General features: G+C 39.8%; 1 protein-coding gene across 2 annotated transcripts in view; it reads left to right on the plus strand.

The window, feature by feature from the left end:
• The window catches only part of MID1 (midline 1), a 166,616-nt gene that overhangs the window by 22,498 nt on the left and 123,407 nt on the right, over positions 1–20,711 (plus strand). The window contains exon 1 of one of the 2 annotated variants that reach the window (XM_027798655.2): positions 14,219–14,341. The exons of the other annotated variant lie outside the window; for it this stretch is intronic. The gene's annotated coding sequence lies outside the window, so the exon portion shown is untranslated. Of the gene's footprint in view, positions 1–14,218; positions 14,342–20,711 lie in introns of those variants that run through there. 2 annotated transcript variants of the gene reach the window in all.

Here is a 20,711-nt window from a genome sequence, read left to right on the forward strand (position 1 = left end):
AAATGCATTATGGTAAAAATGGTTTGCACTGGCTTATTAAAGATAGTAGTACAGCAGAATCTGGCCAGATGGTATATTCTTAGGTGGCCATTAAGTCAGAAACTATGCTGGCATCAGAAGCTGCTGACTCTGATCAACATCTTCCATCATCTGTTTACATCTGAACCATCCTGAAGTTGTAATAGACATGATAGGGTAGTGTAAACTTCTGCAATAATTAATTTATTAAACAAGTTGATATTGAAATAAATAAAAATGTGGCTTTAAGTAATAAAGGCAACACCAAAACTAATTTCTTTATAAAAAGAGTGTTTCTCATTCTGCATGATTAAATTCTGAAAAGAAAGATCTACTGTAGTTTTTTGAAAACACTGTGACCATTAATTCCATTTTTGTAAACAAGTGTGGGTGAAAAGCTGTGCATTGCAACCATCAGTAAAGGTTTTTGTAAGATACATTCTAGACATAACAGAAGAAAGAAATATAGAGTTTAACACTTGAGGGCTAGTGTGTGTTAAAAGCTACTTCTTGAATTGACCATAGCTTAATCCCTGGGCTGCCAGTCAAGATAGTGATTAAAAATCACTCATCCAGGGAATTAGTTCTGGATGTTGATGTGCTGGGCTGTGGGGGTGTAGTTAAGGGAATGAAGAGAAGGATTTATGTATGTATGGCTGATGTTTGAGCTGCTGTATTTCAAAAAGATGGAGGGGAAGAGAGGGGAAAACTTGGCTGTCCCCAAGAGGGAGAAAAGAGAGAGAACAAAGCTTCCTTCAGCAGACGGAGCCAGTCACATAATCATTATTTCGAGTTCCTCACGAGAGAGCTACCCTACTATCACTACTCTAAAGAGAAAACAAGATTGTGAAATTAAGAGTCAGCACTGAGGGGAAGGTAGCTTGTAAATGAGGCAGGGTTTATCCTGAATAATAACCTTACTAGTGATAGCAAGGCTCCTGGTGAACCACTTCATGGACTTTTTAATCTGTCTTCCCATATGCAGTGTCTGCTGGTTTTAAAGCAGGTTTCTTGTGTCAAAGGAGCTTTGCATTGGTGACAGAATATGTCTGTAATATGGAGAAAAAAATACCTTCCTCCATCTCCCCTGGTGTTAATTATGACATGTCGATAATATCTCTATTGCTTGCTTGTTTATTTTGTACTTTGTTTATTTTTTTTAACCAATTGCTACCAAATGACTTTAAAAACAATGTGGAGAAAATACATTTGTTTTCTGGTTAACTAAAATAAATGAAGATTTGTTGAGGATGGCATTAAATCTTCTTTCAGCATTAAACATTTAAGGAAGTGATGGCTGTGCTGCTGCCTTTTGAATTCATGCATGTCTGCTAAAATACTTCATCTCTCAGGCTTTCTTGCACATCTGATCCATGCTAATGGGAGGGAAACGTGTTCGTTTCTGATCTTTTCCAGAGAATTTCTCATTAAGTGGCTAGTACGCTCAGCTCCTTCAATGGAGAGGGTAATGTCAGTCTGACCTCAATGCCAGGGAAGGTAATGGAGCAGATCATCTTGTGTGCTATCACACGGCACGTACAGGACAACTGGGAGATCAGACCCAGTCAGCATGGATTTATGAAAGGCAGAAACTACTTGACTAACCTGATCTTTTTCTATGACAAGGGTGACTGGATTAGTGGATGAGAGAAAAGCTGTGGATATTGTCTACCTAGACTTCAGTAAAGCCTTTGACACCATCTCCCACAGTATTTTCCTGGAAACACTGCTCATGGCTTGGATGGGTGTACTCTTCGCTGGGTAAAAAACTGGCTGGATGGCTGAGCCCGAAGAGTGGTGGTGAATGGCGTTACATCCAGCTGGCAGCTGATCACAAGTGGTGTTCCCCAGGGCTCAGTACAGGGGCCAGTTCTTTTTAATATCTTCATCAATGATCTGGATGAGGGGATTGAGTGCACCTCAGTAAATTTGCAGGTGACACCAGGTTGAGCAGGAGTGCTGATCTGCTTGAGGGCAGGCAGGCTCTGCAGAGGGATCTGCACAGGCTGGACCGATGGGCTGAGGCCAATTGTATGAGGTTCAACAAGGCTCAGTGCTGGGTCCTGCACTTGGGTCACAACAACCCCACACAACACTATGGGCTTGGGGAAGAGTGGCTGGAAAGATGATGGTACCTGCGGTGCTCGTCAAGAGCCAGCTGAACATGAGCCAGCAGTGTGCCTAGGTGGCCAAGAAGGCCAACAGCATCCTGGCTTGTACCAGAAACAGTGTGGCCAGCAGGAGTAGGGAACTGATCATCCTCCTGTACTCAGCGCTGCTGAGGTCACACTTCAAATACTGTGTCCAGTGTTGGCCCCTCACTGCAAGAGGGACGTAAAAGTGCTGGAGCATGTCCAGAGAAGGGTAGTGAAGCTCGTGAAGGGTCTAGAGCACAAGTCTTCTGAGGAGCAGCTGAGGGAACTGAGGTTGTTTAGCCTGGAGAAAAGGAGGCTCAGGGGAAACCTTATAGCTCTACAGCTACTTTGAAGGAGGTTGTAGGCAGGTGGGGGTAGGTCTCTTCTCCCAATTAACAAGCGATAGGGCAAGATGAAACAGCTTCAAGTTATGCCAGAGGAGGTTTAGATTGGATATTAGGAAAAATTCCTTCACTGAAAGGGTGGTCAAGCATTGGAACAGGCTGCCCAGGGAAGTGGTGGAGTCACCATCCCTGGAGATGTTTAAAAAACATGTAAATGTAGCACTTAGGGACATGGTTTAGTGGTGGACTTTAGGTTAACAGTTGAACTTGATGATCTCAAAGGTCTTTTCCAACCTAAACAATTCTATGATCTAAAACATATTGCTTACGGTTTTAGTCCATTAGATTTACTTCAGGTTAGCTGAAATGCATGGAGTCCTTGAAGACCATATATTTTTCACAGACAAAGCACCATGCCATATGTTACTTTCCTCTGGTTTTTAGATTCATTTCCTCTGAAAGAAAGGAGGAAAAATATCTTGTCAAGTGGAAGACCTAAGTTGACAAGAAAGAAGATCATTCAGAATACAGTATATAGTTAAATTGAGGAATACAGATAGGAAAAATGAGTCCTATCAGTTATATTTCCCCCATATTAACTTCTTTTTTTCTTTCTTTTTTTATTGATTTTTCATTTGGTATTACTGCCTGAGAAATGGGCTGCAGAACAGCTGCAGGGTATTCTACACATTTAGGATGGCAAAATTGGGGTCTAACACAGAGTGTTTCTCAGAATAACGCATCAGAATCTGGTCTTCTCCCTGCTTTAGGAACCTTGTTGTTTCATGGCTGAATGACAAGCACCTCAAAGATGAGCTGAAAGCTCTGCCAGGCTCTGCTGTTACCACTTCATCTTTTGTATCTTGCTTATATCTTTTGGACAGGAGAACTGCCATGCTTCTTGCCAGGGATTTAAACTAGTCCTTATTTTCTAGAGGTGTCCATAGTTTAGGGAAGGAAAGCAGACCAGCAAATATCATAATAGGAGTATTTTAACAGATGAGGTGTCCATAGATAGCCCTTTCACATATGCCGTGTTGCTGATTGAGTTGCAAGACAAGCAAAAATGTAGAAGCGCTTCTAAGAGAGGTTTTTCAAGGCTTGGTTCTTACGAGCTGGAAATGAGAGCTGCCATTAGCTTTAATCAGTATTTTAGATACTGTTCAAAATTGGGCTCAAGTAAGCTACTGAATATGATCTTAATTTCTTGGCCTGGCTTGTGTGAGTGTTTTTATGTCATGAAGTTGGAATCTCCCCTCACTACTGCACCTGGAAGTCTTCCGGTTCATTTGCAAAGTTAGTGGAAAGGGGAAACATGCAGTGGAACAAGCTCTGCCCATTTCTCCTTGGCTTAAGTAGGTCCAGCCTTTGTGAAAGTTGTGAAGCACCACTGGGTCATCTATTCCCCACGGCAATCCGGAAACCTGAGCAAGCTTTGAAGGAAGTGATATAAACTGGGTTATCAGCTGCCTGTTCACTGCAGCTGGACGCTCCCCTCTCTCCCAGAGAAGACTGGTTTAGCCGTCTGAAGGTCAGGAACCCAGAACATCCTGGCTGTACTGGCTTTCTCTAAGTTAACGGTGGAAGAGATGGTTACCTATAGAGGGACACTCATGCTATCTGTTTTGGACATCTATAGCCAGAGGAAGATTTGTCCTGTCCTGGGGTGCCTGTTTCACTCTATTTTCTATACAGAACCTAAACAGCTGGTTAAAATTTTGTCTAGCTTTTCAGTCGATAAAATTAAAGGTTTGCTCTTCAGTCATGTCTAGAGGAACTTACCTGTCAGTCCTTTGACACAGGAAACCTGGAAAGCAACATGTATCACCTGCCCTGCCCTCTTGCTTCATTTGCCCTTTCTCTGACCAGTTTCTTGACAATACCATCAGCCCCACGCTATCCAGCTCATCCTGTCTGTTTCACTAGAGACAATTGAAGTTGTCTTTTCCTAACTGAAGATGGGAAAAGAAGCTGCAAGAAATCTAATGGAATGAACGAATCCAAGCATTGTTTTATATTCCAGGTGTGTCTCCATGGCAGATGATGGCTCAGTCACTATTGTGGGTGTGGATGTCTGTGCTGATGAGGAACCTGGAAGGAGTAGAAAACACTGCAAAACAGGGTGCAGGAGTAGAGCCCTTGACATGTCAGTCTCACAGGATATAACAACTATATTTACTCTAACTTCCAGTAGCAGCAAAGTGTTCTTTCTGGGATACTTTAGCTACTTCTTTTCTCCAGCACCTCAGGTAATACAATACCTCTTCCTTTCTTGTGGCTGGAAAGGAGATGAAGAATGTTTATGTTCTGCTAGGGAATTTTCTCGGCTAGGACGAATGCAAGCAGAAGACAGTAATAGGTTGATCCAGCAGAAAACAAAGGTGGTGAGAAAATGTGACATTTACTTCCTTATGTCCACCTTATGAGTCTGTGATTTTAACCTGATACAGTGAGTCCCCTGTCAGGGGCAGTTAGCTGCCAGCAAGATTGGTTTCCCAGGAAAGAAGTTCCTGTAGGCTGGCTCCTGATTAATAAATGCACTGTGGCCCTCATTCAAGCTTTTGGGTAGATTCTTCTTGTTTGTTACAGAAGAAACTGAATTTTTCTCTCTGTTGCACAAAAATCATCATGATCTTAAATTTACAACAGATTCATAGAAGTTAGTGCAGAGCAATCCAAAGGTGGGTTGTTTGGCCTGTCTTTTGTGTCTTTTTTTTCTTTTTTCCAAGTCATGCTTGGATGTCGGATTGTTGTTGAACCTGTTTGGTTGCTTGATGAAATATGGATGGGCACGAACTACCACCTGGAGCAGCCATTACTATGTCTGACTAGTTCACAAAGACACGTTTATTCTGGTTGGCATTAATTAGATGGAGAAGGTAGGAAAGAAAAAGAGAAGAAAAGAGAAGTTATTGCATTCCTGAGCTGATAATACATACAGGACTGACAAGTGGAGAGGAAAATTGCAGAGCATAGCAGCTGTCTCTATTGGCAACTGAAAACTGAGCTAAGTCAACAAATGTGGCTAAAGAATAACCCAACCTATTGCAGCCCAGTAACTTCACTTTTTCAAGGGGCTTCTGCTTTATCCATTTGATTTAAAGAGAGCCAAGTAGAGTAATTAGTGAGAGCTGTGGCAAATAAATGTTGCCTGCAATGGAAAATTAAATTTGCAATTAATATTAAAGTGCCATACAGCTTCACTATGTAAAGCAGTACTAGGCATTACAACTGCTTTTTTTATGCAATTATTGATCAGCAGGTCCAAAGCTTAAAATTAACAGTGGATCTCATTGCATGGAATGTTATGAAGACCCTAAGCATATAAGGGTTCTCAGAGGAATAACTGATGGGAGATGGGCACACGGATGGCTGTCCAGCTGCCTGTTGCCAGCAGTCGAGTGGGCATTCCTGGCAGAGGTTCAGTCTGTAAATGGTTTTTTCCTCAGTTTTCTCTTAATTCACACATCTTCTATGGGATATAGCCTTTCCACAGCAATGGTGAAGAGGAACGTTTGGTTAATGTTTCCTAAAAAAATATATACATATGTCTGTATTGAAAATCTGAGATTCATGTAGATTAAAATTAATAGCTGCAATATGTATTATTCTCAGCTGGTCTCTGTGGCATGTTAATATCAGTCCTGTATGATCTTTAGATTTTGGAACATATTTGACTGTGTGATAGCTTCTTCATTGACAGAAACTTGAGGTTTAATACACCTACCAGTTAAAGGACATTCCTTTCAGGCTGGAAAATTTCATGGCCTAGATCTGGAAGTTTCATAACAATTCCTCCCTAAAGATATTGTTACTGCTTAAATAATCAGCTGACTTTTTTCTTGAGTCACTACTGGAGCCTTTGTTCTTAGGTTTACCTGCTAAACTTTGTTATTTAAGCTTTTTCCTTTTCTCTTGCTTGAGAATAAATGCACTGTTTCCCACCGCTTTTGAGCTGGGAGGTGTGCTTTTAGTTGTAATTTATGATAGGTTACAGTAGCAGGAGATTCTTTTGAAGAAAAGCAAAAAGTAAACTGTATTGTATTTCTTTCCATGTCTCTTGGTCAGCATTACTTTTGGGGGGAAGCTGCTTTACACAGACTACAGTGAGAGTGAAACCGAGAACTGCAAGAAGCCCTGGAGAGCCTACAGCTTCAGTGACAGGCTCTTCCTTCAGGCTGATGGGAGAAAATACTTGCATGAGTCCTTCATCTGTAATTTGGCAATGAGCTGTGCTTTTGCTGTCTAGATGCAGGTGCACCACTCTGAAGAAGTGTCTCACTGACAAGAGAACAAAGAGTATGACACAAGAGGAAAGTTATCAGATAGAGATTTAATAATAAATCAAAAAAAAAAAATGGTTGCTCTGTTACCCAAGATTGCTGCTCATTTAATTTCTTGCAACTCATGAGTACTTAAAGAGGGAGAGTGATTGATAGGATTAATTAGAGCTATATGTTTAACAAGTGCTCCTAGCTATTATGACCTCATTAATTAAAACTTGAACTTTGAAAGAAAGTTCTTTGCAACCCATATTGGTTTATGAATTCTCTCTTTTTTTGTTTTTGAATGGAGGAAAAATCAGATGAACAGGTCATTACTGCAAATGAAAAATAATATGTAATGTGTTACAGTGATTTATACTTCTTTGGAGAATCAGAAAAGCATAAATCAAGCATAATCAGCAAGGCCAGCCTTTGTGGAGATGTTTTCTTTAGCAGTCTCTGGAGGTCTGTGTTTAAATTAATCTTATGTGAGGTTACATGAACCAGTCTTTGAACTAACTGCAGACTAAGTATATAATTTCTATGTTTTAAGCAAATTGCTTTCCACCACAAACGTTGAATATCCATAATCCTCCTCTTTTGCACACTTGCATTTGTAAATAATTATATCTCTTCACTTCATAAACTCTTAGGAGAGTTACATAAGGGTGTGTATGTTTCCATACACATTGAGGGTCTCGATCCTGCTGTGTTTCACAAATGTAGAATGCACGTAAGTCACTCAACAGGCCCTATGCTGTTAAGTAAGGATTTCTGTTCCCTGATGCTTTGTTTTGCAAGAGTTAATGTTCTTTATTAAAAGTCGCAGCTTTCTTTTACTAATGTATTTCAAGGCTATTAATTTCAATTTGCTAATAGTCCCCCTCATTCATTTTAAAATACACTGGTAAAATGAATATAGGAGTAGCCCTGGAATACGATAGCTATACCCTAGGACTAAGGATCATTTCATTAGCACACACTTGCTTTGGCTCTAATCCTCTAAGTATTTGCCTATGTACTTAACTTTATTTAGCATTCCCAGGAAATTCATGTGTCTGACGTTTTCTTAGTGTCTGCAGAGCAATTGCCACTACTGCCTGCAGTAAGAAGACACTCCCTTTATAAGAATCTGTTGAACTATGGCTTTAGTTGGAAAGAGAACTGAAGTTTCAGCTTCAATTCACATAAGTACATGAGAACGAGAGAAAGACAGAAATTTATCACAGAATTGTGTGAGTCATTTGAAACAACATTTTATTAAAGTGCAAATAAAAGATTCCAGTACACAGTCCTAAGTTTGTAATAAAAGTAATAGTTCGGTAATAGAGCCAGCTATGTCCTTTCCAGTTATTATGTAGTTGCTTGGGAATACAGTAATTTCTGTAGGACAAAGCATAACCTGTAGGAAGTATGTATGGCAAAAAGAAGTGTAGTTGGACTTGCCTGTGAACATATAGTGTCTGAGTCGCTAAAGAGAGCACATTATGTCTTAATATCAAGTTTAATGAGGATGCTCCATATCTATCAGTCTTTATACTTTTCTTCAATTTTTCAGGAATTTTGAGTGAAATGTAACTTTTAAAAGAAACCTTGACCTAATTCTGGTTCTTTCTGTGACTCAAAACTTGCATCGTTTTCAGCATGGATGTTGTTTAAAAGCAAAGGATAAAGACAATTTGTTACTTACTAAGACACTTGGACTTGGAAATACTAATTGTTCCTTATGGAGCATTGAGCTTGTACTTGCAGAGCTCTTTGGGAAACTCATCTTTTAATTTTTAGCACTAAAGCATCACTGTTGCCTTCAGCAAAACTGAGAGCTCGGTATGAGGCTAAACCACACTTTTAGTTACTGGAAGTGTAGATACATAATACTACTCATAAATACCACATAATCTTCCTGTGAGACTAAGGGTTATGTTTCAGTGCTGAGGAATATACACGTAAATTGGTTGCCTAATACAGTTCATTCCGGACACTCTATAAAAACTTAAACAGATTCAGGCAGCATTTATCACGTTTATTAACATGATATTCACATCCCAGTTTTCTGAATCAGATCATGTAGAGGTAAAGCATAATCAGACATCCTCTTTGTAAAGCACCTCCACTGAAGAGACTACTCTGCCTGTTATGCTAAAAAAGTATTTTATTTTTTTTTTAGTATAAAGCACCAGGGAATTTAGATACAGACAGCAGCCTCAAATCCAAGACTGATCTCTAAACTACCTGAAGTTTCAAGGCTTCTGAGATTTGACATGTCATTGTCCTCTGCACCATTTAGGAATAATTGCTTTTCCAAATATTGTAGCAGAGACTTTGACTTCAGATGTATTTAGAAACTTCAGGCTTCAAGTTTAGTAAGTTTCAGATCAAGTTTGTTTTGGCATCATATCACTAAAAAGCAGTTTACAACAAAGCAAAAGAAAACAATTTTCTTATCTTTTCAGTACAAAAGCTTTTCCATGTGTTAAGTTTGAATGGTTAAACAATTCTTTAGGCTATGCTATAGGAGAAGACATAAAAAGGAACAATGTCCTGTGAATTTGGCTGGGGTAGTTTTTGTCTCCCCCCCCCCCCCCCCCCCCCCGGGTTTTTAAGCATTTACTTGCACAAATGGTATTCTTCACACCTTATTTTAATAATTTGGTCCTACTGATGTTTTCATACTCCTGCCCTGATCCTTCCCTCAATGTCCTTCAAGGGGACAGATTAGAATTCAGTGCTGTATCGTTAATCTAACAATTGGGAACAGAGTAATTAATGTTCTCTTTCTCTATTGAAAACCTAAAATGCAACACTGAACAAATGGCTTCATTGATCACAGGGAATTGTTAAAAGCAAGTCCTGTGTAGCAGTGAAATGGAATGGCACTAGCTTTTATTTATCCCTCTCCCTGCCTCGCCCACCCCCCAAGATTGCAAGTAGCTGCTGTATATTGTAAGGAAGGGGATTTTTTTGTTTGTGGCTTCCTCAGAAGTTTAGAAAGACACTATTTTGTTTGAATAAGGGAAATCTGGTATTTGATGGTGCAATTCATAATCTATTCATCTGATATGAATCAAGTACTACACTTTGCTCCTCCAGCAAGGCATAAAATGTTTCGGGATCACATACTGCTGTTGAAATTACAGCGTGCCTTTCTGCAGAGAGCATTAAATGTGTGTCATTTATAGTGTGGCTTATTAGGCCAAATTCAAATGATATTAAATACCATTGTAAAAAGCAGATGAAGCATTAGAGGCAAGAACGACATACTGGCACTCTCACCCATCGTTGTCTTAAGACTTCCATCAATGAAGCAACAGAGATGTTTTATAACTCGAAGGGCAATTCATATGAAAGAACCATTTGAAGGAGAATTGGTACTCAGCACTCATATGAAACAGTTTCATATTAAGAAGCTGTTCATACTGTGTAACACGAGTTGCTCTTGCTGACATGACTTTCCCAAGTTTTTTCAAAAAGCTGGACTGCCTTTTTCTTCTTTGTCCTTGATTTGCAAAGAGAATCACAAGGTGCAGACACTGACTGAAAGACTGGAGCATCTATACTTTCTCCACTTCTTTTATTTGGGGTGGGCAGAGGATGTGAGTAATCAGTAATGTACTGAAGGTGCTGGCCCAGAACAGGAGAGCCCTGCATCCCTGACCTGCTGTTCAGAACAATGATGAGCCTGTGCTAACTCTGGCCCTGTTCATGTCACAAATGCCTTTTGGATCAGCCCCTCTGTGGTGACTGACAGTATGGCAAGAGAAGAAAGAATGCAGAGACACTATTTTTAATCAGTCCACTGTTATTTTTCTTTATTGTAAAATCCTATTAGCTGTATAGAATAAGTCATTTATTCTATAAATAATTTATAAAGGTGTTCTTGCCTGTGAGAAAGTTACAAACTGCAGACATCCTTGCATATTTGTTCTAATTGTTAATATTACAGCTTCACTATGTTCTCATTACACTACATTATGGCATCTGCTTTCCATAGACAGCAGACTGATTGTTTGGAATATATGCCTGGCAGCAGCGCCTATCAATCTAAAAATGTAGGTCCCCTGTCCATCAAAATATGATAAAATAAAATTCCACAAGTAATGAGCTTTAAAACAAAAATTGTATTTCTGTTCTGCACATGGAATGAGTAGCATAGAGAATTCTTTTTTGTAGGCAGATGGCAAAGCAGTAAAAACAAGGTTTTGGAAACTGTGTATTAGGATTTCCAAACCAACAAGTGTAAATCTTACTTTCTAGCTTTCTTAAAACCACCTGGACCAATTTTCAAGTCCAGCTGTTTTCACCAAGGTATTTATGCCTGACCTGACAGTCAGATAACTAAGCCCAACAAAAAGCTGTACTGGGCGCTTGTATGTCAGTGAATTCCAGTAGTGACACTGGGGTACGGTTTTGTGCCCCTTCCAAGATGCTTCTCCCAGTCCGTCCTGGTATTACCTTTTTACTAGGGCTTTGCATGTTTTGTGGAAATAGGATTTGTTGTAAGCTCATTGGGCATCTGCTTATTTCTGTCCTATTGGTGATCTGTTCCAGTTCCTAAGGCACTCTGTTTCTTGATTGCAAGAAGCATTGTAACCAGAATGATACTGGGTTGCTACACGGCACAGCTATGAGGTGTGCACAATATGAAGCACACTATTTGGCACTCCCTTAAACAACAGGATTGCACTGGCCAAATTTTTCCTGTGCAGAGCTGATCCTGAATTCTGCAGAAACAGAAGGCTGTGCAGCAAATAGATACATTCTGGAGAGTCTATCATTAGAAATACATAATTCAGAGCTCACAAATGAGGAAATAATAATTTTACAGTGCTCCAACAGAGGCTTATTCATTAAGTATCTGAGCCTTAAGCTATGTTAAATTTTGATATATTGACTTACCTCACTAGTAATGCATTAGCTCAGAGTCTTAGGCTGAATTTCTTCACAACCCGATTGACCTAGGGACATTGCCAGTTGAAATCTAGTGAATCTTTTGGACATATTTAAGATATTACTGTCACCAGCTATCCATTTCTTTCCCATTCTGTAACTTACTGCAACCGTATACACCTTAAGCAGTCATTTTTTAGTTTGTACCTTGCAAAGAAACTCATAAGCTGTGGTTCAGCATAGAATCTGCCGATTCTGTGATGAAGGTGATAACTTTCAATGGAAAAGGGCCATTGGTGGTCGACACATCTTGTGTTTTCTTAGTAAGATTCACCAAAGCTCTTACTGGGTACCACAAGTATGCAAATGCACAGCTGTGCTGGCTCTGAGCTCTGAAGATGGTATCTTGTTAAACTGTGATAATTTGATCATATTCAGTTGTATATCTCAGTTCTTCCGCTACATGAGAATCTAACTCCCAGTCCAAAGACTTGTCTAGTGGGGCTTTTATGAATTTCAATGGGTATTGCAGAGGAGGAAGGCTAGAAGTCATCTATTTTATACTTGACACGTAAATTCAGAAAGTGGAAGAAGGCAGATTATCATGGTAGAGGATGTGATTATTTGTCAGATGCATTCTTTATCTTAAGCTAAGGTTCTTGAATGGTAATGGGAACAAGCTAGCATAGCCAGTGCTACAAGGAGAAGGTTTTCAGTGCTGCTGGTGGAGTGGTTTGAACCCAGAATTATTTACTTGCATAGATGTGCATGCTTGTATATGTGCAGTGAAAATCGCACTGAAGCCTTCACAGACATACCATTGTATAGACATAAGATAAGTTTTGAAAACTTCTTCCAGTGTTGTCTGTTAAAACATGTGCAATATTACCCTCAAACCAAAGCAGCACACATGCAAAAATCAAGGCAGGTACACCAGTAAAATTAAGATTATTGAAATTGTTTTGAATCACTTTTGTGATTGATTAAGGAGATTTAAAGTTAAACTGTTTGTTTATTGAAACTGTTTCAAGCTGTGGCTGTTTGCAAGCAACGGGCATAAAAACTCAGGCTAACTATAATGTGGACCAACAGAGCAGCAGGGCAGCACCTGCTCATAATACTGGTCTTTGGACAGGCTGATCCCAAATGTGTCTGAATGAGTGCGAGCTGGCATGGCTGGAGGGACAGCCCAAAGAAACAGCATGATGCTGTTTAATGAAAGATCAAGGACAGGGTATGGGCTGAGGAATGTAAAATCCTTCCGGCTAGGACTTGTGCTATGGCCCCTGCTGGGCTGCTTATGACTTGACTATAGATTATCTATGGCATGGAAAAGAGTTCCAAAAATTGCAGTCCCTGCGCACATCTGTCTTGCTTTCTGCATGCTCGTTTCACCCGTTACAAGCTGTCATTCCACACACAAGCTAACAGACATTGCCAGCAGAAACCTTTAAAAACCTTATGAAGAGTGTGCATTTGTGAGGGCTCTGGTCTGTTGTTTCAAGGAAATGAAACAAATAGGAAACTAAATAGTCACAACAGTTGTTTATTGTTTTGATGAGAACAAAGTGCAGGCTCATCCACAGAACAAAGACCAAAGACAGTGTGGATTTGCAACCTTATGCTCAAATGTCTGAAGTATGTTTCATTTCACATTGTTGTATTACCCTTGTATGAAAGAGGGCATGGCAACATGAAAACCGAACACGAGGAAACAATTCTTTCCTGCTGTTTCCACTTTGCATGAATTTTTAACACCTTTGTTGGAGACCAAATGTCTGGTGTGACTTCAGTCAGGATTCCTCCTGGGCACTTTGCTGAAACATTTGTAGTTTTCTGTTGCAGTTTACTGCTTACACACAAGTTTAGTTAAAAAGCACCAAAACAAAACAAAAAACAATTAAGCAACTGCTATCATATTGTGTTTCATCTGCTGAATTTCAGAAAGTGGGGTCTCCATGGTGTTGGTGGGAAGAAGTCTTTCCCTCAGGCACTATGCTCTTTCAGACTGTCCCCATTTTTGGCAAGCTCTTGCTGAACTCTGTGTTGTTAAGTTCTTGAGTAATATTTGGAGAAAACATTAAAAGAAGCGAACTGGTTATTCACCGTGAGTCTGTTGTGCAGACTTCTGCCATTCTGGAGAACAGCAATTTTGGAAACGTTCCTTTTGCATGTGGCAGGTTTGGCCAGTCTGGGTCAGCCTGTTGATACAGGCATGGGTGCTGCCAGCACTCACCCAGCACTGGGTTAATGTCCCCCAGGGCCGAGCTTGCTGTCACCTGGGCTGCAAGGCAGGGCTGTCCCACCGCAGCTGTCCGGTGGGTCCCTGGGATGCTCTGTGGGAGGAACCCTTTCTTCCTGCCTTCTCACCCCACCGAGGCTGGCCCTTGGGAGGGAGGGGAGGTATTTTGCTGTGGGTGCAGCGCGAAGGGCTGGGTTTGGGAGCGCAGATCCTGGCGGAGGCGGTTAGGTGGAGCGGGTTTTCCTGCAATTGTAGGGGAGATTTTCCTGTTGTGTTTCAGCCGTGACTGTCTCACAGTTGCAGACGCAGTCAGTGCTGCCACAGGATTACTGGGACAGTGGTGGCTGCTACCGTCTGTCCCAGCTGGGCTGCAAGTGCTTTCCGAGAGTCAGCGCAGTCCCTGTCTCCGCAGCAATGTTTCAGCCAGAAGATGTAGGGCAGGATCCAGCGGTGGGTATACGGCCGGGTGGCTTCTTGGGAGCTGGAGCTGATGCGTATGTGTAGGCTTGCCTTTACAAGTAATTTAGGAAGTGTTTTATAATGCATTTAGCAGTCATAAGGGAGGAGTTGAGGTTTGCTCTGTTGCTGTGATGAATTATCTTTTCAGTACTGAAAACTTCAGAAAAAGGGGAACTTTCTTAGAGAAGACTATTTTTCGTCTTGTGTTTTCAAACAAGGGCTTATTGTTGTCTCATTATTTATCATAAAACTATTAAGAAAGGCAAAGTGGGCATCAGCATCTGCATACTATTAACAACATCTGGAACATTATAATGCTGTTTTAAAAATAACAGATGAAGGCTGACATACATGTTTACATGAGAAGAATGAAAAAAATATAGTCACTCCCTAAAGCCTGCTTCATGTCATGTGTGAAGTCTTTCAAATCCCATTTATTAATTTGTAACTGATAAAGTTACATAACCTAAAGCGGTGACATGTAAGTATGATGGCTGGGAGATGATGTTTTTTCAAAGGATGTACTTTCTGGCACCAGTATGCTCAGAGTAATGGTCTGGTCGCTATAGTTACCGTATATGCAATTTCTCTATCCACAAAAGCCCACAAAATGCATTTTACATTTAGGAGGATCAGAAGCATGTGTAGTCCGCAGGTATAGAATTTCTAATGTGATTTTCCCAGTACAGTATTTCAAGCTGAGCAATTGTCTGAGAAAAAGATAAGCTGACATTCAGTCAAGTTTTAGAGTAGATATTTAACAAGCTCCTGGAAAAAGAAGCTTGAGGCTGGAGGTTGTGCAGATGCATGCCAGTAATTCTTCCACGAGTGCTACTCTGTTACTGCAGCAACACTGACCTGCTTGCCAGCTGACAGGAAACGTACAATTTAGTCTAGTTTTTTGAGATAAACTGTGAGACGTTATATGTTGTCAATGAGAAACATATCAAAGGGATGCAATTAAGCTATTGTTTTTTCTTTCCATGCTATCTTAAAAGCTACTAAGCTATTTTGTGAGTGACATTGAGAACCTTTTACTTGAGAGGCCTCTCTGGGGTATTGATACAGTCATTTAGAAGCAATTGATCATTTTAGTTGTTTTTTCCTACTCCCTTTTGGGATTTTCTGAAGACTATATGCAGGACAATTATTTCAGAATGTCAAGTACATTACCAAGTAGTCCAGCCAGACTAGTAAGTAGTCCAGCCACCTATGGCCAATGGAGCCTTTTTGTGTGTACATGGCTGTGTGCATAGGTGTGTGTGTGTTTGGTAGAACACAGCCATAGTTGGGAAGTGAAAAAGCATTTCCCATTCATTTCAAGAGGCTACTCAGCAAGGCCTTTCCCAGGATCAGGGTCTCCTTGAGCACAGGAGAAGATCTGTACAAACCAAAGACCAGCCACGTCTCAGGGCTGGAAAGAACTGGGACTCTAAGTAACGAAGACACTGTATAGTGACAGCTCAGAAAGACAACACTTTCACTTGGCAGAGTGAGCTTAAAATTAATACTGGATCTGCTGGCTGTTGTGCAGTTTTCTGGTTAGTGGCAAGTGAAGCACAGGTAAATTAGATAAATTTTTCTTATCACTTCACTAGCTTATTAGAAACTGGTGCTACCTGATTTCCTCACTTATTTCATCTCCCAGAGCATCTCTCTGGTGATCAGTAGAGTTTAAAAAGACTAGTGCTATTTACCACTTCAGTTTCTAAGCTGTAAATTATATTGCTGATACAATATAGCCCGTTGCTGCTTCTAATTTCTTAGCTTGAAGCAATGAAGTTTTACCACAGTACAGTTACTAAAAACCGGTGAGGCAAGATTATGTGGCTGTGGTTAATGATTGGTTTTGTCTCAGGTCTTTAAAAAGACTTTAAAGGATATAATTCTTAAAGGATGTAAATGCATAGAAGAAAATATTTGAGATTACCAGTGTTTATTGTGGTATGGTTTTGTTAAGTAATGCTTTCTCAAGGAATAAAATACATGTGGGCATGCCTCTGGTAAGCGGTGAAGCATTACTGGCTCTTTGCAAAAAGCACCAGCTGACATGACTTAGAAAGTCCTCGAGAGGTTAAGAGGAAACTTGCCACCTTCTTAGGATTTAGCTTTATTAGCAAGGGATAAAGACTCAGACTTTGCATCTCATTGTGAATGAGAGGTGGTACCTCACTGAACAGGCTGGGTTGGGATGCCAAACCCTTGAGTGTCTTAAGGGCTGACACTTAACTCTTTCCAGAACACTGGAAATAGTTATTTGTTAGTTGACGTAGTCTTAATTTCTTATGTTAAATAGTTACTTGTTAGTTGATGTAGTCTTAATTTCTTACGTTCTTAAGTTCCTTTCATACCTGGAATGAAATAAACACATCTAGAAAGCGCAGATCACTTAATCCTAAAGTTAATCTAAAACAGTTTAAATGAGATGGCTTTAGAGGTGCCTATTTCTATTGACTACCAAGAGACACTACAGAGACCAGTTCAGATGAATGCCACCCTCTGTGTTTAGGAACCACTGTGCAGCAGGAGAGAGGAACTGGTTTCTTGTATTTGTTCTGCTAGTGATTTGCTATGAGCTATTTGCGGATTTCTTTTCTGGTCTATGGGGCCAAAGAACATTCCTAAACCCATTCTGCTAATGGAGAACAGAAACCTAGTACCCCAAGGTGGAGTGGCTGAATCATGCTCATGGTGGCCCCGGTGACACCAGTAGGACAGGAAACATCCTCACTCCTTTCAGAGCAGACCTTGGGGTTGGGTGAGGGCCTTTGTGAGGGTTCTGCTTCCCAAATGGGAGAATAGCCCTGCTGGTTCCCATTTAATTATTCCTGGGCCCAAGAAGCCTGATCTAGGTGTTTTCTGCGCCAGTGACAGAGGTTTCTGTCAGAGGTCAAAAATAGATTACCTTCAGAGCACAGGTATAATTTGTTCCTTATCCTCCATCCTCCCACACTTCACAGCTAATTTACCCTTCTAATTGCCTGATTACAATCTTGATTTTTAAATACACAATTGATCTTACAGAGTTCAGTGTACAGAGAGTACAGCAGGCATAAATTAGAAGGAGCTTCTCAATGTTGGGCAGTGGGGTTTTTTGCAGTTGTCGGGATCTCTTTGTAGTCTTTGCGAATGTGCAGAATATAACTCTGAGAAATTGTGTTTGTTCTTTCAAAAAACGCCCAAAAACCTATTATAAGCTTTTTTAATGATCGCACATGAGGAACAGAGAGCAGGATAGCAAGAGGCTAACATTGTGTGCCTTGCAATGCAATAGGGATAGCTTTATAAACAAAAGGAGCTTTAGTTTGTCAAAAGTGCATCGTGCAGGTAGTTTAAATTCAGAGTCCTGTGTGGCAGATGAGGTCACACCTCCATACCTGCTGTAGTTCCTGGGACATTTCTTGCTTCTATTTTAAATGCTCTCTTTGATAAGTAAGCAGGCCTTGGGGTTCTTCCTTGAGAACTTACAATGTGATTATCTAGGTGGAGGCAATAATTATGGATTTAAGTAGTATTTATGATTCCCTTTACTTGGCCGTAGGGAAAGAATTCATAGGACAACTTGGAGGAAAAAGAATGCAATAATTTCTTTAAGCCACCCTAAGATCTCCTCTGAATACTTGCAGTAGCTTAAGGGCCCCAGCATTTCCAAGCTGCACTAAATTCTCTATCTCTGTGTGTGAGCGCATGTAACTAGAAGGAATGTGCTGAAGGATTTCTGGTTATTTCTGTTGCTGTATCATCTGTGCTAAAGATCAAGGAGTACCATGTCACCTAAGGCATCACAAGTGAAATAGCCAGATGGGGAAATGTGAGAGATTTCCAGCTCTACAATGCAACCAAAGCCCTATGAAAATGGGTTTTGATATTTACTATTTGGGTAACACTTATTTTACCTTCCTTTTGTTGCAGAGTAGCATCCATCATCTAGAAAGCTCTTAGCTTGAAATGAGAGAGAAAAAAGATTGGGTGGTATATAGCAATTTGTCCGCTTTGGCAAGTTTTGGGGGTTGCTCCAGTTTCCCATTCTGCCAGTATCCAGACCTAAATGTGAACCTGACTCTTCAGTATTTTTTGTTGTCTAGTTATGATATACCCTGGAATAAATACCAATTATTTCTCAAATGAAGAGTGTGAATTTTGTTGAAGAGGATTTTGGAACAGCCCTTCAGTCATAAATTTGTTAGGAAGTCACCACTGATGCCAGTAGACTTACGCTGATTCACATGTGCTTAAGATTAAACAATCCTTTGCTTTTCTTCCTCTGAAGCATTTTGTGGAATATTAAAACTTGCATCTAAAGAATGTAAAATTATGAGAGTTGCAAGAATATAAAAAATAAAGGTCAAAAATAATTCCAAATGTATAATAGTACAGGTTTATGCACACGTGTAATATTGTATCTAATATTATAGGTAATACTAAATCAGCTATTTATTGATTACTTTGGGATTTACAGGATATGATTTTTTTCTTGACTGAGTTTTTGAGGGTCAGTTATAGTTTTAGCTCCCATGAGAAGGAATATGTGATGTTGTGCCAGAGACCTTAATTCTGTGAGATGTTCTTGTCTCACAGAATAACATAAAGAATTCAGCTTTTTGAAAATACGTTCTCCTACTAGCACATGTTTTGAATAGAGAAGGATGTTTTCTAGGCTTTATACCACTACAAACAGCATAGCAGATGTGGTTTTGCTGTATTAATATCCTTTAGATGTTGCAAACAACTATCTCAGCATCGTGGAAACACTCCATCTAACTTCCAGACAAGGCAGTTAATCATTCTTCTGTCAATGAAAATGCATGAATAGGATGAACTAGTAATTTTCTTTTGTGCTGAGTATTTGTTTTTGCATATCAGGAGCTGTTGAATGGCATTCTCCTTTGAATATTTATTAATTTGCACTGCTTTGATAAAAACCAGTGGGAAAACAAGTATTTGCTTGCTTCAGGGTGAGCGCAGCTTGCTTTCTTTTGCATTATGGAAGTTTTCATTAAACATTTCTAAAGAAAAAATCCTGCGTTTTGATTATTAGTTTGTTTTATACTTCTTACACAAATACACCACTTAAACGGATATCTCACTAGCTGTGCTACTGGCAATTGCTAGCATCAGTAGTAGTCATAGACTTCAGTGTGCTGCCGAAGGTAAAAGCTGTAATGGACTTGGGACAACGTGGGCTGTGAAGCAGATGAAGCAGTCCATTGGTTTAATCACATTTGAAATGTTTACTGAATGTTATCCGAAACAATCACATTCACTTGCTGGAAGGAAAATTTATTCCAAAGACAATTTTGTGTATATTCTAGAACAGGATAGAAAATGGCAAAAAGAATAGCTTCCACACCCCACCCCACCCTGAGCTAACAGAAGAAATTGCAAGTGGTTTTTTATTGCGCATAGCAGATTTTATGACAGGAACATAAATTTTAGATTTTCCTTTTATAGTGCACTTAACAGAAAAATATTGCCACTTCAAAAACTACAACATACTATGATAGTAGCCTGCTTAAACATTCCATAGTTTGTTCAGGAATAGTGTGTGTGTGTTGACTGTAATTCCTCTTGTACTATAAAGCCAGGATACATGTATGTACGCACACATGCATGCATACATGCATAACACATTTTATGACATTTCATACTTGCATGTTTATATTTCGTATGGAATTTCATTTCATATTCATATAATAGTAGTTTAATAAATTTTATTTTCTAATGGAAAATTTTGACAAGTGTTTTCTACAAAAATACTTAATCTTCAAGTGTTGGATACTTAATTTAGCCTGTGGTCTTGTGTCCATTTATGATCATTCCTATATATAAGTCTGAAGGACCACGGTTGAAATAGCCTTAATGTAGTAGGCATCTGGTAGTAGCCTTAAAAAAACAAATTGTTAGAAAATAGTTAGGAAAAATGCCGTTCAAACCTGCTTTGGGTGTATTTTGGCCATAATTCACCAAAATATGGCAAACTACGATTTTGCCAAAGAGATAACACATCAAGGAATTTTGGAACATGGCACAAGTCCAGCTCTTTTGCTCAGTGCTATTTGTTAGTAAGATGCTTAAAATTTCCAGAATGGCCTACAGCTCTGTTTGCTCCTTCAATGTCAATGAGTTCACTACAAGTTAAAAATTAATGGTAACAGCTTTAATTCATGCCATGAGTTCCATCTTCACTAGAGTAGAAAGTGAAGCTTTGCAGGAGATACTCTACCACTGCTTTTTCACTCCTGGTAGACTCTTTTCTTATCTTCCCTGAAAGCTGTAGGAGCAGGAGGCAACATGTGGCCCACTAAAACATTGCCTACTAACTTTATGCTAGTAGCTACAGATTTGTTCTGCACAGGGAGAA

This window comes from Falco cherrug, chromosome 2, assembly GCF_023634085.1.
Source record: "Falco cherrug isolate bFalChe1 chromosome 2, bFalChe1.pri, whole genome shotgun sequence".
Lineage (NCBI taxonomy): Eukaryota > Metazoa > Chordata > Aves > Falconiformes > Falconidae > Falco > Falco cherrug.